Raw genomic sequence first — 16,553 nt, forward strand, 5'->3', positions numbered from 1 at the left:
TATGTGCAAAGGAAACCTTTTCCTCAACAGTTCAACAACATTTACCACTTCTCATTGATTAAAATTGTTGTCTTGCATCAGCTAAGCTTGCTGAACATACCATGGGATACCTTCATTGCACATGAGATTTTCAAAGGTCCTCAGGTGATTCCATCAGTCCCTCAAGAGGAAGGAGGGCCTTCAAGACAACCAGATGTTCATGAGACTGAAACTACAGGTGTGCCAGTGTTTGTCACCTATGAGAGAGGCACCAGGAGGCTTTTTGCTACTGCCAGGCGAGTACTATCTCCACCAGAGGTGGAAGGGGTCTCGTTTTCTTCACTGGACCACAGGAAAATGCTATCTTCACCAGGGGTGAAAGGGGCTTTTCCTTCTTCTCCAGCTAAACAGGTACAGGGCAGAGACAAAGGAAAGCAACAGATGCATGAGGAGGGCCCTACTGAAGGGCAAGACAGGGATTTTGTGTTGATTGAGGAGGATGACATTGATTTGGGCTCTCAAAGCTCAAGACTCAAGGATATGATTATCAAAGAGAAGGATGCTGAAATCCAAGCCTTATCACTTAACCTTGAGAGGGAAAAATGGATCATCAATTATCTTGAGCAGGAAAACAAGCAACTGGAAGACAAGCAAGCTATTATGGAGCTGCAAACAATTAGAGAAAATAGGCAAGTGGCAAAGAGAAGAAAAATTAAAATGACATCCCTTGAGCAAGAAATTGAGGCTGACTGGGAATCATGGTTAGAGAGGGTAAACATTCACCTGGAGAAATTGCTTGAGAAATCCAACAAAGAGAAGAAAATGTTGTGCCATATGGCCTATCACTATCTAACCTGGAACAAAATTTGCAAAACAAGGGTGAAGAGGTTAAAGGCTAAGCTAAAAAGAGCTTTGAGGAGCAAAAAAGAGAAAGATAAGCTCAAGATCTTGGCTGAAGCATCATTGGCCCAGAAAAGCACCTAAAAAGGATCACTCATGCCAAATTTCAAGAAATTTGGAGCATTTTTTGTCATTTTTGAAATTTTTGAAGTAAAAAACAGGTTTTTTCAGCAGGTGTGCAGTGCCACCGGCACTGCGCTTTTGTTGGGGGCATCCATTTGAAAAAAGGTTTGCATTTTTGGAATCAACATGAAAAAATATGCATGCTCAGAAATGGCTGAGAATTTTGGACAAGTTCTGGGTCTCCAAAAGGGCAAAAAACACCCAAAAAGTACCCTCTCTGCCACTTTTTTGCCACACAGGAAGTAGTCTTGGGAGATTCCATTTTTGGAGGGGAAAATGGACTCCAAATCCAAAAATTCAAGTTGTCCCAGAAAGTAGACTCAACAAGCTTTCCAATGAGCTATTCTGCACCTGATTTTGACTTTGGGAGGCCTTCCAAAAGTGGCCTAGAAAAAGCGATGCACATAGGATCAGTGGCGCTGTGCATAGGAGGAATTTTGCCAGTTTTGCCTGATTTTTCAGAATTTCGCCTAGTTTGATTACCAGTTGACTTTTTCTCTTCTCCTTGGTAAATTTGTAATGATAAATCATGTAAGATGATGTAAATATGATGAAAAATGACTTGAGGGGGTAGATACATCAGTTATAGGTGGTTTGAGCTTGAATGAATCAGTTTCCATAATTTTAGAGGCAAGCTGTTCCACTGCCTATTTTCTAGTTCCTAGTTTAGATGTTGTTGAAACAACTCCTTGACTCATGGATTCGACCCATAATGGCTAGAATAGGTGGTTTCATGCCTATATAATGTACTTTCTTAGTCATTTGTAAAGGTTGGACTCTTGTGGATGCATTGAGCTTCATTGTAAATCACTTTTGCAGTTTGGCGAGGAAATGAACCATGGTTTTGCGACATTTTGTGGGATTCTTGTGGTAATGTATCTTGGCATTGTTTCTTCCTTTGTTATTCAGTTTCTCTTATGTGTATATGTGCTAGCATCTACTTCTTTCTTCATAACTAAATTAATCAAGATAAATAAGTGGAATCCATTGATATTCAATGCTCTGCTTTTAGGATACATTTGATTTTTAATGTTTTCTGCTGCTTGAAGAGGACTCATGAACCTTGCATTCCCTCTCCAACTCCTCATTGGTCTTAGAATTACCATCACATCCAATTCAAAGTGCCAAAACACTTGCCTACCTCGCCCCACATAAATTCCTGCAAATTTGAGTTGATTTCCTGGACCCAAAACTACCTTCTGCATTTGATCCAGTAACCAACCATTCAAAATCAAACAAAATCCTCTGACCTAATATACCTAGCCTAAAATCAACATTTATTTTCAGTCATCTCAAGCCCTATTTTCCATATTCTAATTGAGATTGACAAGGAGAGAGCCCTCTCCCGACCTGGTAGGGCTAGCTACTAGGTTAAGCATGGTTTGATGTTACCCTAGACCTGCCTTCCTTCAGCCTGAGGTAGATTTAGGCACTAACATAGTGGTGACCATACTAGGGAAGAACTAAAAAATATAACCCCAGTACTAGTAAAACAATTCTAGACCTTTGGATGATAGGTTTAGAATTCAGTAGGCTGACAAAATTGTAATGTTCATTTGAATTTTGTGAAGCATTCAACACACTGGCTTCCAGAAGATACACCAGGGCCCATCCTGATCCTGATCCGCCTCCCGTGTTTGAAAACCCAAATCTCATTCCAAGAATACTCAGGCAAGAAAGTTCCGTGAGTCCAAGACCGGTTTTCAGATCTCATTCATGCCCAGTTGTATTCCAATATCTTGAAGATCTCCCGTTTGATGAACATTTTGATCTATCTTTGTTTGAAACTAAATCTGAAAGTGTAGTTGGTGATACCATTTTAAATCCGCAGTTTGTCCAATACCTTGAAACTGAAAGAGCGAATAGATCAATTGATGCTTATATTTTGAATCTTCAAACCTCTATTGTGGCTACTAATATTCCTGAGCTCCTTGAATCAGCATCTTCTACTCTTGGTTCATCTGTTGTTTTGTCTGGCTCTGAAGTTCATTCTCAACCGCAGTTTATCCCCACCATTCCCGTGCAACCTACCATATCTGATCAAAGATCTGCTGTCTCTTCTCCCCCTTCAACACCTCAAACATCTATCATTTCTTCACCTCCTTCCACACCCATACACCCATTTCATCGACTGTTGTTGTTGTTATAAATCCTCCTACTTCTCCAAGGCCAGTTTCCAATCCATGTCGAGCAATGGCTGCCAGATATGCACCTTTCATTTTGCCATGGAACTTGGATGCTATGCCTGCTGATTACCAAAGTAAAATACCATTGTTTGATGCTACCCAAGGTATCACAGCACAGCAACATGTTGACAGGATGAACGACTTCTTTGATATTCATGAGATAGATGAAGAGAATGTGACGATGTGATTATTTATGCAAAGTTTTGGAGGCGAGATGTGAAAGTGGTTTAGAGCACTTCCCGCGGGGACTATCAATACATTTCTGGTTCTTCATAGACAATTTCTGGATCGTTGGGAGGTAAAGAAAAATCCACTCCAAATTATTTCCGAGTATGAAAACATAAAGAGGAATGTTGGTGAAAGTGTTCAGGATTACTGTGTAAGATTCAATACTGTCTATAACGCTATTCTAGCTGATATCAAGCCACTGATGGGGCTGGCTTTGATAAAATTCCCCAATGGTTTTGATCTTGACATGGCATACCAATTGAGAGAACGAGATTCTACTACATTGGAGGATATGTAGAAAATTGCAGTGAGTGTGGAGGAAAATCTGCTAGCTAAGAGAGCTAGGACAAAGACTGAGAAGAAGGTGACCATAAAGGAAGAAGCTTCTTCCTTAGATCATTTGATTCGTAAAATTGAGAAAATGTTTGATAGATTTACCATTGCGGATAAGCTCGAGACACAGATTAGAAATCCAAATTTCCATGGTCAGCAGCAGCCACAGTTCAGGATTAAACAACGAGAGCAAAGAGCACAAGATCAATTAGCACAACAGCAAGTCAAAACACCTCTACAACAAAACTATGTGCATGGCCCAGAGTCAGAGGATGATGAGAATCCAATAGGAGAGGAGAATCACTTTTTTACAGCAGATGGTTTGCCTATTTATATCACGGAAGATGAGGAATATTCAGAAAGCCCAGCTGTACAAAAAGATGAGGATTTTATACTAGCCAATGAAACAATCCTAGAAGAAGAATTAGATGAATATCAGAGGGGATATATGAATGCACTGACAACGTAGCAAAGATAGTATTCACTCAGGAGCAGGGATGTACAATTCAATCCAATTCAAAAGCGGAAGGAAGTAGCACAACCAAAGAACGATTCTCCAAATGTTCAGAAAAAAGGAAAGGAGCCAGCAGATCCTACTTCCAGCAAAGTACAATCTGCAAATGAGAAGACAAATCAGCCAAGTATAGCAAAGGAAAAGTCTGAAAAGAAGGATTCTCTGGTCAAAGAGGTAGATAAAACTACAACCTTTAGCTTAGAGAATGAGATTGCTAAGTTAAAAGTGTCGATACCTCTGACTGAATTAATGAAGAATAGCAGTTATAAGAGTCAAGTGTCAAAGATTTTGAATGTAGATCCCCTGTCTGATATGGTTAATGTGGAAGATGACCAACCCGAGCTTATTTTTGGTCCGGCATTAGAATGCCAATCTAAGGATAGTGAAGTAGCCCCGTTTTACATCAGCCTTAGATTACATGATTATGTCTTGCACAATGCCATGTTTGATTCAGGAGAATCTCACAACCTGATGCCAAAGGCAATTATGGAAAAATTGGGTTTGGACATCACTTGCAAGTGTCATGATCTTTATTCCTTTGATTCCAGTAGGGTTAGATGTATTGGTCTCATTAAGGATTTGGTTGTGACCTTAGATCAGATTCCAGCAAATAATGTTCTCATGGATGCAGTTGTGGCCGACATTCCCCCTAGATTTCGCATGCTTTTATCTAGGTCGTGGGGTGCAAAACTCAAAGGGACATTGCAGTTAGATTGCTCCTATGCCACTATTCCTGTGTTTGGTTAGCTGAGAAAATTATATTGGGAGAAGAAGATGAAGTATATGATTACAAGCAAGGAAAAACCTTTGAATCATCCAATTAACTATGTACATATAGATTTAGAATCTTTTGTTCTTTATTCTGATAGTGGCTTTAATGATGTAAATAGTCAACTAGTTGAAGTGGAAGATATTCCAGAGATAACAGAAAATTTCAGGGCAGTACTTGATCAAGAGAGACAAAGGCTTGAAAGTACTGCTGAACAGTCTACATTCCGCCAGCAGCAGAAAATTGATGGACAACAGCCAAAGGTAGAAGAGCAAGCAGAATTCTAGCACTTGGAGGAAGAAGCCGGTTTGTGGAGTATGGATTTCGATGGAGCAGTAGGTAAGGATGGTGCAGGAATTGGGATTTGGATACGCAGCCCTGTTTTCCTCCCAAATAAAGTCCCAAGTAATGTAAGAATTTGTTCATATAAATTGGCTTTTGATTGTTCCAATAACGAAGCCGAGTATGAGGCACTGATTGTAGGCTTGAAAATCCTCAAGAAGTTGAATGCAAAGAGAATTTTAGTTTATGGCGACTCCGAATTAGTAATCAAACAAGTCAAGGGTGAATACCAAGCCAAACATCCATGAATGAGGGCTTACCATAATGCAGTTTTAGACATTTTGAGGTTGTTTCCAGATCATACTTTGACATGTGTCCCTCGTACACAAAATGTTATTGCCGATTCTCTAGCTACAGCTGCAAGTAACTTAAAGATCCCAATGAATTCAAACAATAAGTTTGAAATTCATGTGAAGCATCACCCAGCTGTCCCTGATAATCTAAGATATTGGCAGGTGTTTCAAGATGACAAAGAGATTGAAGATTTTCTGCAAACTGAAGGCAAATATAAAGACACTTCTATAGATGGTGAGCAAGATGATGGTGAACCAGAAATGGAGGTAAATCAGATGGAAGTCTTGTAGTTGAAAGATAATATCATCCCTAAAGGCCTTATACCTTTAGAGGAATTATTTGATCAAGATGATGTAGCCCGGAAACCAAGCTTAGTGCCAACCGAGAAGGGTGTTGAAGATGTAAATATCAGAACAGCAAAAAATCCAAAGATGGTGAAGTTGTCAAAGGCATTAACTCCTCAGGTAAAAGCTAAATACATTAGTTTGTTGTATTCATTTTCTGATGTATTTGCCTGGGACTATATAGATTTAAAGGAGTACGAAAAAAGTATAATTTAGCATATCATTCCAATTAAGCCAAATCAGAAGAAATTTCGACAAAAGCTAAGAAGGATAAATCCGAAGTTACTGCCATCAATAGAAAAATAGGTGAATTGATTGTATAAGGCTGGTATAATCGTTCTGATCAGATTTTAAGATTGGATCTCCAATTTGGTCCTTGTGAGGAAAAAGACAGGTGAGATTAGATTGTGCATAGATTTCAGAAATTTGAATAAAGTGTCATTGAAAGATAACTACCCGTTGCCAAAAATGGACCACATACTCCAAAGAGTAGTTGGAGCATCTCGTATGTCGCTGCTCGATGGGTATTCTGGCTACAATCAAATTTTGGTTCATGAAGATGACATGGAAAAGAAAACATTCACCACTCCTTGGGGGACGTTCCACTATGCCAAGATGCCATTTGGTTTAAAGAATGCTGGAGCAACATTTCAGTGGGCTATGGACATTGCCTTCGCAAATGAAAAAGATGTATTTTTAGTTGTGTATCTTGATGATTTGAATATCTTTTCAAATTCAAATGAGGAGCATATTTACCATTTGAATTTTTTTTTTCAACGTTGCAGAAAATATGGAATATCACTCAATCCCAAAAAGAGCTTGTTTTCCATGGATGAGGGGAAGCTTCTCGGTCACATAATATCAAAAGAAGGAATCCGCATTGATCCTGCTAGAGTGGAAGCTATACAGAAAATAGATTTTCCTCATAATAAGAAAGAGATCCAAGCATTTAATGGTAAGATGAACTTCTTACGTCGTTTTGTGCCTAATCTAGCTGAACACTTGAGGGAAATTACAAATATGTTGAAGAAGGATAGTGTGGTCAAGTGGATCGAAGAAGCTATGAAGTCTTTTAACCTGGTAAAGTTGGCTCTTTCTTCAACCCTGATTTTGATCAGTTCGGATTATTCACAGGATTTCATATTATTTTCATTCACTTCTGAACATACTATGGCAACAGTTCTAATGCAGAAAAGAGATTAGCTAGAAAAGCCAATTGCCTTTTTCAGTAGGACAATAAGAGATGCAACCTTGAAATATAACATCATTGAGAAGCAAGCTCTTACCTTGGTGAAAGATTTCCGGGTATATATTCTGCACTCTCATATTCTTACTTATGTCCCTAACGCAGTAGTCAAAGATGTTTTGGTGCAAACAGATCTGGAAGGTAGGCGAGGCAAATGGATCACAGCATTGCTAGAATATGACTTGGAGATAAATCCAACAAAGCTAATCAAGGGGTAGGGTCTAGCAAAGTTGATGGTGGAGTCTAATTTACATGCATTGGACATAAACCTGATTGTAGCCATGTCTGAAGAAGATGAAGATAGTTCGCTGATTCAGGTATCTGAAATTTTTCTCCATTCTCCTTGGTATTCAGATATTGTATACGTGCTTCAACACCTTTCACTGCCACCGGGGATGGCTAAAAATAAAGGTATAACTCTGAAACTAAAGGCTGCTAGATTTTGTATTTTAAACAATGCACTTTATTGGAAGGATCCCGGAGGCATTTTGCTAAATTGTTTGATTGAAGAGGAAGAAAAACAGGTCATGAGTGATTTTCATAAGGGAGACTGTGGAGGTCATCTATTTTGGAAGACGACGGCTAACAAAATTTTGAGAGCAGGGTACTATTGGCCTACCTTGTTTGCTGATGTTTATAAAACTATCACAAGCTATCATGAATGCCAGATTTTTCAGGGAAGGAGAAAGTTGCAGCCTTTACCTCTCAAGCCAGTCGAAGTTAGTGCACCATTTCAGCAATGGGGCTTAGATTTTATTGGAGAGATTCATCCCACATCTTCAGCTTAGCACAAGTGGATCTTAACAGCGACAGATTATTTCACAAAGTGGATTGAGGCGATCCCCACTCGACAGGCTACAGACTCGGTAATAATTCAGTTTCTTGAAAATAATATTTTGTCACGTTTTGGCTATCCTAACAAACTGATTACAGACAACATAGCTACTTTCAAGTCCAAAAAGATGATTGAATTTTGCAGCAAATACAAAATTACCTTGGGACATTCAACTGCATATTATCCTCAAGGTAATAGATTGGCTGAATCTTCAAACAAATCATTGGTCAACATTATTAAAAAACTACTGGAAACCAATAAGAAGAGTTGGCATAAAAAATTGGTTAATGCACTATGGACGGATAGAGTAAGTCAAAAGAAGTCAATCGACATGTCTCCGTTCGAGATTCTATATGGTATTGACACAGTGTTCCCGACATCTCTCCCAGTCCCGTATGTTAAACTTCTGCAGGAAGCTGGCAGCAAGGAAGATCATTTTTCAGCGGAGAATAAACCAAATGATCCATTTACAGCAGACGAGAGAGGAAGTTTTTCAGAATACCTTCAGGCTGCAAGAGGGAATTGAAAAGATTTATGATCAGAAGGCAAAGGCGGACAAATTTCAAATTGAAGACATAGTGCTAAAGTGGGATGCTGGAAATGAGGATAAAGGCAAGCACAGAAAGCTTGAGAACTTGTGGAAGGGACCATATAGAATTGCTGCATATAGAGGTCAAAAGGCTTTTCTACTCAAAGAAATGAACGGGGAAGATTGTCCACGAGGGTCGGTAAATGGTCGGCTTCTGAAATGGTACTATCTCTGAGAAGTTTCTGCCATCACATTTTGTCATTGTACATACCATTTTATTTCTTTCATTGCAAAGTTCGCCAACTGTCACCATTCATTTAGTTTGGGGCCCGAAGTGAAGGCTATAAAGCTGAATGTTTGGCTTCAGTCTTTGATTATTTAGTGTTAGTTGTTTGAGTCATAGTTGAGTCAGTTTTGAGTCAAGGTACTTGTTTTGGTGTTTTGAAGTTATTGACTCCATATTTCCCAATGGATGAAGGCACTTATCTACTTTTCCAGAGACCTGTGGTTCTTGGCACCTCCCAGGAGCTTCCATCCCCATTGGAGCCAATGTTAGTGTCAGTATCTTCATACTTCCATCAGTGATCAAATTGCTCTTTTTTCATGCATATTAGGTGTCCCATCCGATCAGCTGCATTCCATTAGGTCATGGATCAACTGATGGTAGTGGCTTCATGTCAATTTCCCTCATGACATTCACCTGCTGACCTGTTTTCCCATTTTTTAGGTCATTTACTCTCATCCTGTTTCATTTCATTTACAAAAATCAGTTTTAGGGTTTTAGTCTCACTAGGTCTAGGGTTTGTCATCATGGTCATCCAAAACTGAATAAAGGGTCAGTAGGCACATGAGGAGGATAAATAAACTCATAAAATCATAAATTTTACTTCTGTTATGCTCAATAAATTTGTTTTACCTCAAAACTCTATTTTGAGGTGAAAACAAGGTTTTTTCCATTATTGTAAAAATTTCATGTAATTTCAATGTTTCTATATGTAATATGTATTCAAAGCTGTTCTTGGTGACCTGGTGACAAGGTCCACTCCTGCCATTACAAAAATCAATGCAAAAGTCCACCTGCACAAAAGGCAAAAGTCAGAAATAAAGTGAAAAAGGGCATTTGTGAAAAAGCTAGCAAAACATTAGAAAAGTGGGTTTGGTTAATGAAAAATTAAAAGCAAGGGAATATAAAATCCAATCCATGTGTTTGAGTCTTCATTGTTGCAAGTGAATGAGCTAAAGGCATAAAAATCATGCTTTTGAAGAAAAAGGAAAAAACAGAGGAAAAATCCCAAATTTTGCCGGTGTTGTGCACCTAGGCTTTGGTGCTGCGCACCTACCCAATGTTGCACACCTGGCATAGGTTTTCCACAGTAAATTGGTCTAGCGCTGCACATACAAAGTGCGCTGTGCACCTGTCCATTGAGCATCAAAATGACTCTAGTCACCTTACTTTACTTCAAATTCCTTAATTGACCTCTCATGAGCCCCAAATTTGGTAACTTGTTGGGCTCATTTGGCCTGATTATCCTTGTTCAATCCTTCATTTTTCATGGCTTATGCATTATTTTTCAGTATGTTTATGTCATTTGTACGAATAAGGGTAGTCACTCTTCCTAGGTGGCTAACATGTGCTCATTTCAGGTTTTTTGACACATGTTGGAGCAAAACCGAGCAATCATGGGCTGGAAGACAGCCAAGCTTGGGGTGAGGATTCGTAGGAGGGTTGTCTATGGCATTAAATAGCCTTCCTCGGGATCTTCACCCCCAAATCTGAGCTCCAAAGGCCACCAAAACCGGATCTAGAAGGCAGCCAAGCAGATTTTGGAAGAAGTTGTCTACTCACAGTTTGGGCAGCCAAGTCCCATAGATTTAGGAGGCCAGCTAGGGCCCTCGTGGTGTATAAATGTTAAGGCCTCAGCCTTCGTGAGGGACTTTTGGAAACTCTTGCATACTTTGCACTACAGTGCTGCTAGCTTCATTTTGTTCTCTTGTAGCCATTTTTGGCATAACTCTCGACTTATGATCATGTTTTTATAATGAGAAGCAGTCCGATTTTATACCAACTCTGAGTTTTCTATAGGAGCCATAGCTCTCGGGGTTGGGCCCAACCTGAGAGCCTAGGGCTTCCTTCTTTGTACTGTTACCTTTTCTTTATGCATCGTGATTTTCCTTTTATGCATTTGAAACGTGTTTCTGTTGAGCAGATTTAGTTGTGTTGGTTAAATAGGTCACTGGTTATGAATAGAATTGCTTCAGATGTTTAGAATAGATTGGTAGGATAATAACAGATAAAGCTCCAAGAAAAGGGTCGACAACACTCTCAGTTTCACCTCATCCTTATTGGATCAGGGGCTGGAATTGCAGAAACAGTGCTGCCCCAACAAAAACACTAGTTTGCTTGACCATGCAATCCTTGGTGTACTGTTTTCAATTGTAGAAGTTAGTTATGAGTTCAGATCTCTGAAATATTTCTTTGCTTGAGTGATGTACATGGTTCTCTTTACAAATAAAGCTGTTGTTCATTTGTTTCATTGACAGTTAGAGTAGATTAGCTAAGACTTTGATTGTGTGCAGGACTTTGTTGATTCGGTTAAATGTACACCATGCAGGGCATCTCTACCACTCTCTCATCCACCTAAGCTTCGTCCAAGCCAGCTGCTCCATCTCCTAGTTAGGTTCCTCATCTCACACCTGCTCTTTTGCCCACGTAACCCTACCTTCTTGCTCCTCCATTGTCTCAGCCGTCTTAAAGCCAAGGCAGCCTTCTACACCTTCTCACCACTCCATCCATCAGTCCCTGGGTCATTTCAGGTCCCCATCCTACCTCCATATCCATTCATGCATCTTCCCTCACTCACCCATCCTCCAAAATCCAATTTTAAAACATCCTGTAGAAATTTCTGAACATCCTGTAGAAATTCCTGAAACATCCTGTAGAACCCCTGCAGACTTCCTGTAGAAGCTCATAGATGAGGCTTCTTGATAGCCAAACTCTGTGAAACTCTCTAGAAGGGTGTTAGGGACCCCTTAGGCCCTCTCTGAACCTTCCCGACCTCTTCCAAGCATTTCCTCTCGCCAATCCACCTCTGCACAGTCACAAATAGTTAAAAGAACATGCATGATAATTCTAATAACTTATTCAAAAATACAAAAAGATGTTTTCTTCAGATAGAGGTAGTCTAGACACATGTATTTTACCTTCATAGAAGTAATGGCATCTCTTCCAATAGTTTGCATTCTCTCCTTTGCATCAGTAGGAATAGTTGGTAGAATTAGGGTTTGCTAGGGTTTGCGTTACTTTTTGGCTTTCAGTTTCTTTCTGCAAGTAGATTAGCTCCCTTTGAGTTAGCTTTCATCCATTAGTTAAAAAGCTTCTTCTAAGAGCTCATAGAAGTTGGCTTAAGCCCCTAGCGGACTTGTGCCAGCTGACCAAGTGACAGCTGCGGCAAGAGCTAGTACTTGTGCACACAGCACCGTCGCTTCCAAGTTTGTTACGAACTACCGGGTTGATAAAAGTAAAGAAGGGAGTCCCAGGAGTTGCAGAATTATTGCTGCAATACTGGAGCCCACCATCTTTTTGGCGCCGTTGCTGGGGAAGCGTCAGAATATTGGTGATTGTTGCTTTTCTTCTATTTTCCTACTCTCGCCTTCTGCTAAATAGTTTATTTCATTTCCATTATGCAATTTCAATTCCGCAAAAGTAAAGTAGATATTCCCTGCTTTCGTAGATTAGCATTTCAATTCCGCAATTTCAATTCTGCAAGCGTAGATTAGCGTTTCAATTCAGCAAGCGTAGACTAGCTTTTCATTCCTGCAATTTCATTTGAGAAAAATAGATTAGTCCTTTCATGCTTTCATTTCAATTCCGCATTTCCATTTCAACAAGATAGATTAGTTGTAGTTCAATCTATTTTAGTTTTGCAGGTACCAGAAGAAAAAAAAACAAAAGAAGTCAGAAGTCTTTCCATTTCATGCCTCGTAGAAATAGAAATAAAACCGACAAATTCTTACCCAACACCCCCACCACTTCACTGAGTCACCCTTCTCTCTTCTTTGGTGACAGTGATCCAGAAGAACCTATAGGTGAGCCTCCCAAGATATACGAAGATCCTATAACAGAAGAAGAGTTAGAGAACACTCCATCTGAAGCCATGGTTGAAAACCGAAACGGTAGAAGAGAAGATGAGAGAATAGAGGGTGCCTTTCCCATCCGAGAGACCAATGGGGACATGAAAATGAAAAACATAAGCCCCTCCGCTTTACCTCACTTCCATGGAATGACTACTGAAGACCCTGATACCTTCCTGTTTGAGTTTGATGTCCTTTGTCGAACCTATGACTATACAGAAGATGAGAAAAAATTGAAACTCTTTCCCTCTACCCTCAAGGATGTAGCATTACGCTGGTTCATGGGGTTACCTGGAAACAGTATCACCACTTGGGCTCAGATGCAACAAGCTTTCAATACCAAATACCGGGACTACTGTAGGTCTAAGGAAGCCAAGGGAGAAATCTTTCGGATGACCATGGGAAACGATGAATCTTTAGAAGATTACGAGGAAAGGTTCCAGCTTAGCTATAAACGGGCTAGGTGCACACTTGACCCTGAATCTCTAAAGCTGGTCCTGCTCCGAGGAATCCCTGAAGATCTTCTAGATACCCTTCACATGCTAGTTGGAGGAGATATTTACCAACTACCTTATGAGGATATAAAGATTGTGTTTAGAAACCACTCTAGGGAAGCCCGGAAAAGAGGTAGGGGAAACCCACTTTCAGCTAGTACTACTTTCTCCAAGCATGAGTTTGCTAATCAGCTGGAGGACCTCAAAAGTGAGGTGAGACAGACCATTGCCATGCAACTAGATACCTTCCGAATCCAGTAGAAGAAAGAGGAAGCTGAGAGGGCTTTGGCCATCTTCTGTCCCAGGTGTATGAGGAAGCACCCTAAGATCGAGTGTCCATTACACTCAGTAGAGGTATGTTTCATTTGTGAGGAGGACCACCCCACAAACCAATGCCCAACCTTACCTGGATTTAAGGCCATATACCAAGGGATTGAGGCACCCACCGAACCTCTCTACTTCCTCAACCAAAGGAGGCCACATGGACCTAGACCTTACCAGCAGGGGATGCAAGGGACATCCCAAGCTTATTATAGCCCCAACCAATCTACTCCTATGCCTTCTTGGGGTGCCCCCGCTCATCCTTCCTAGTCTGCACCTCCTCCATGGTCTTAGCCACCTTAATACCATACTCAGCCCACTACTCATTCATTTCACTCACATGTCTAGCCACAGCCTCAGTGGAATGCACCTCAACCGGGGTGGAGGCCCCAGTACAATACCCCTCCCGCCATTGCCTCCACCACCGGCTCAACCACAACCATTACCTCCTGCTCCTCCAAGACAACCCCAAATGCCTGCTCAACCGAACCCGAACCCCAACAACCGACAGGCCCAACAGGTATATACTGGGGAAACAACATGCCCTACCTATGCTGTGGAAATCCAGGAGATCAACCTGCGATCTAGGAAGACTCTTTCGGATCGCCAACCTCCTCCCCCAGAGGACGAGGAAGATAAACAGGAAAGTGAACCCAAAGCCATTCCACCCTTTCCTGAGAGACTAACAGTAACCACACAACCCGACCCAGAAGAGAATGAGCTTCTGGGAGAACTCAAACAGTTGTGTGTGAGAATACCACTTCTCCAAGCCATCAAAGATGTACCGATATACAACAAGTTGGTTAAGGAAAAGTGTTTCAGGCACCCAGGTAGGCGAAAAAGAGATGCCTCAACTATCAATGTCATAGGACAACTGTTTGATCTTATGTTGGGGCAAGTAATCTATCCAAAGTATTTGGATCCTGGGAGTCCTGTAGTTGATGTCCACATCAATGGCACCATCATACCCCACACCTTGATTGATTTAGGGGCTGCCATTAATGTGATGACCAGGGACACCATGCTCAAACTAGACCTTCAAGGTTCCTTAAGGAAGACCTCGACAGTCCTGCAGTTGGTAGATCGCTCCATCGTGACTCCCGAAGGGATTATGGAGGATGTCTTGGTCTCTGTTGACTCTTGGGAGTATCCTGTGGACTTCTTGGTCCTTCAACCAAAGGCAAAGCTTACTGGATACCCCCTTATTTTGGGAAGGCCTTGGTTAGCCACTGCAGATGCTTACATAAGCTGCCGAGCAGGAAACATGACCATAAAAAATGGTGCTATGTCCAAGCAGCTAGTCGTATACCCTCCTGCCCAACCTCTGCTAGAGCATGAATTACCACTTTGGTTGGAAGAAGGAGAAGAGGATGAGGTATACTCTGCACCCTTGTGCACCTTAGAAACCACCAGTGGAGGTCCTCAAACCGAGGATGATTTGATTGAGACCTTGATTCAGAATCCGCCTCCCAGTGCATTGTCCTTAGAGAAATTGGTGGAGGATACTCAAGCCAGCACCTTAGTGGACCTTTGTGTGATTGATCCAACCTCTCCCAGAGTTAAAAATGTGGAGTTTTGCCCCTAGAGAACGTTAAAGATCAGCTCCTCCCTATCTCCTTCCCAGGAAAAGGAGCTGTATAGCCTGCTGGCCAGTCATCTAGATGCTTTTGCTTGGAGCTATAAGGAGATGAAAGGAGTCCATCCTTCGGTCTGTACCCATCACATCTACATTAAAGAAGATTGTAAACCGGTTAGGCAACCTCAGAGGAGAATGAATCCAGCCCTTAAGGACATTGTCAAAGAAGAATTGCAAAAATTATTGGATGCAGGATTCATCTACCCCATCTCGGACAGCGAGTGGGTTTCCCCTCTGGTGTTGGTACCCAAGAAAAATGGGAAGTGGAGAATCTGTGTGGACTACAGAGAACTGAACAAAGCCACCAAGAAAGACCACTTCCCTCTGCCTTTCATAGATCAAGTGTTGGATGGACTGGCGAGAAAGAAGTTTTTCTCTTTCCTTGATGGGTTCAGTGGGTATAACCAGATCCAAATCAGCTCGGAGGACCAAGATAAGACCACCTTCACTTGTCCTTGGGGTACCTTTGCTTACCAAGTCCTTCCCTTTGGGCTATGCAACACTCCTCCCACTTTCCAAAGAGCAGTATTGAGCATCTTTTCTGAGCTGGTCCATGATTCGGTGGAAATCTATATGGATGACTTCACTCCTTATGGGTCCAACTTCCAGGAAGCATTGTCCAATCTGGGAAAAGTTCTAACCAAGTGCATTGAGATGAACCTGTCCCTTAGTCCTGAAAAATGTGAATTCCTGATGACTGAAGGGATTGTGCTAGGACATACCATTTCTCGCCAAGGATTACAGGTGGATCCTAATAAAATTGCTCTCATCAAAAAGGTTCCACCTCCTCAAAAGGTAAGAGATGTTCGGAGTTTCTTAGGCTTAGTAGGATATTATAGAAGATTCATTAAAGACTTCAGTAAGATAGCCTCACCATTGTTTGGCCTCTTAGCAAAAGATGTTGAGTTCAAATGGACAGACGACTGTTAGAGAGCTCTGAATGAATTAAAGGATAAGTTGGTGTCCGCCCTGATCTTGAGAGGTCCAAACTGGGCCCTACCTTTCCACATCCACACTGATGCCTCGAACAAAGCCATAGGGGCAGTCTTAGGACAGGTTGAACAAAAACTCCCATATGCCATATACTTTGTTAGCAAAAACTTATCCAAGGTAGAAATGAATTACACTGTAACTGAGAAAGAGTTCTTGGCCGTGGTCCATTCCGGAACAAGTTCCGACACTACATCACTGGCTATCAAACATTTGTGCATACTGATCATGCTGCAATTAGATATTTAATGAATAAACCGGATGTGAATACTCGTATTATTAGATGGTTACTTTTGTTGCAGCAGTTTGATTTGACTATCGTTGACAAACCAGGTAAAGAAAATGTTGTTGCTGACTTC

This window comes from Pinus tabuliformis, chromosome 3_2, assembly GCF_031772625.1.
Source record: "Pinus tabuliformis cultivar Carrire ecotype Pingquan chromosome 3_2, CPIR1, whole genome shotgun sequence".
In the NCBI taxonomy this organism is placed as follows: domain Eukaryota; kingdom Viridiplantae; phylum Streptophyta; class Pinopsida; order Pinales; family Pinaceae; genus Pinus; species Pinus tabuliformis.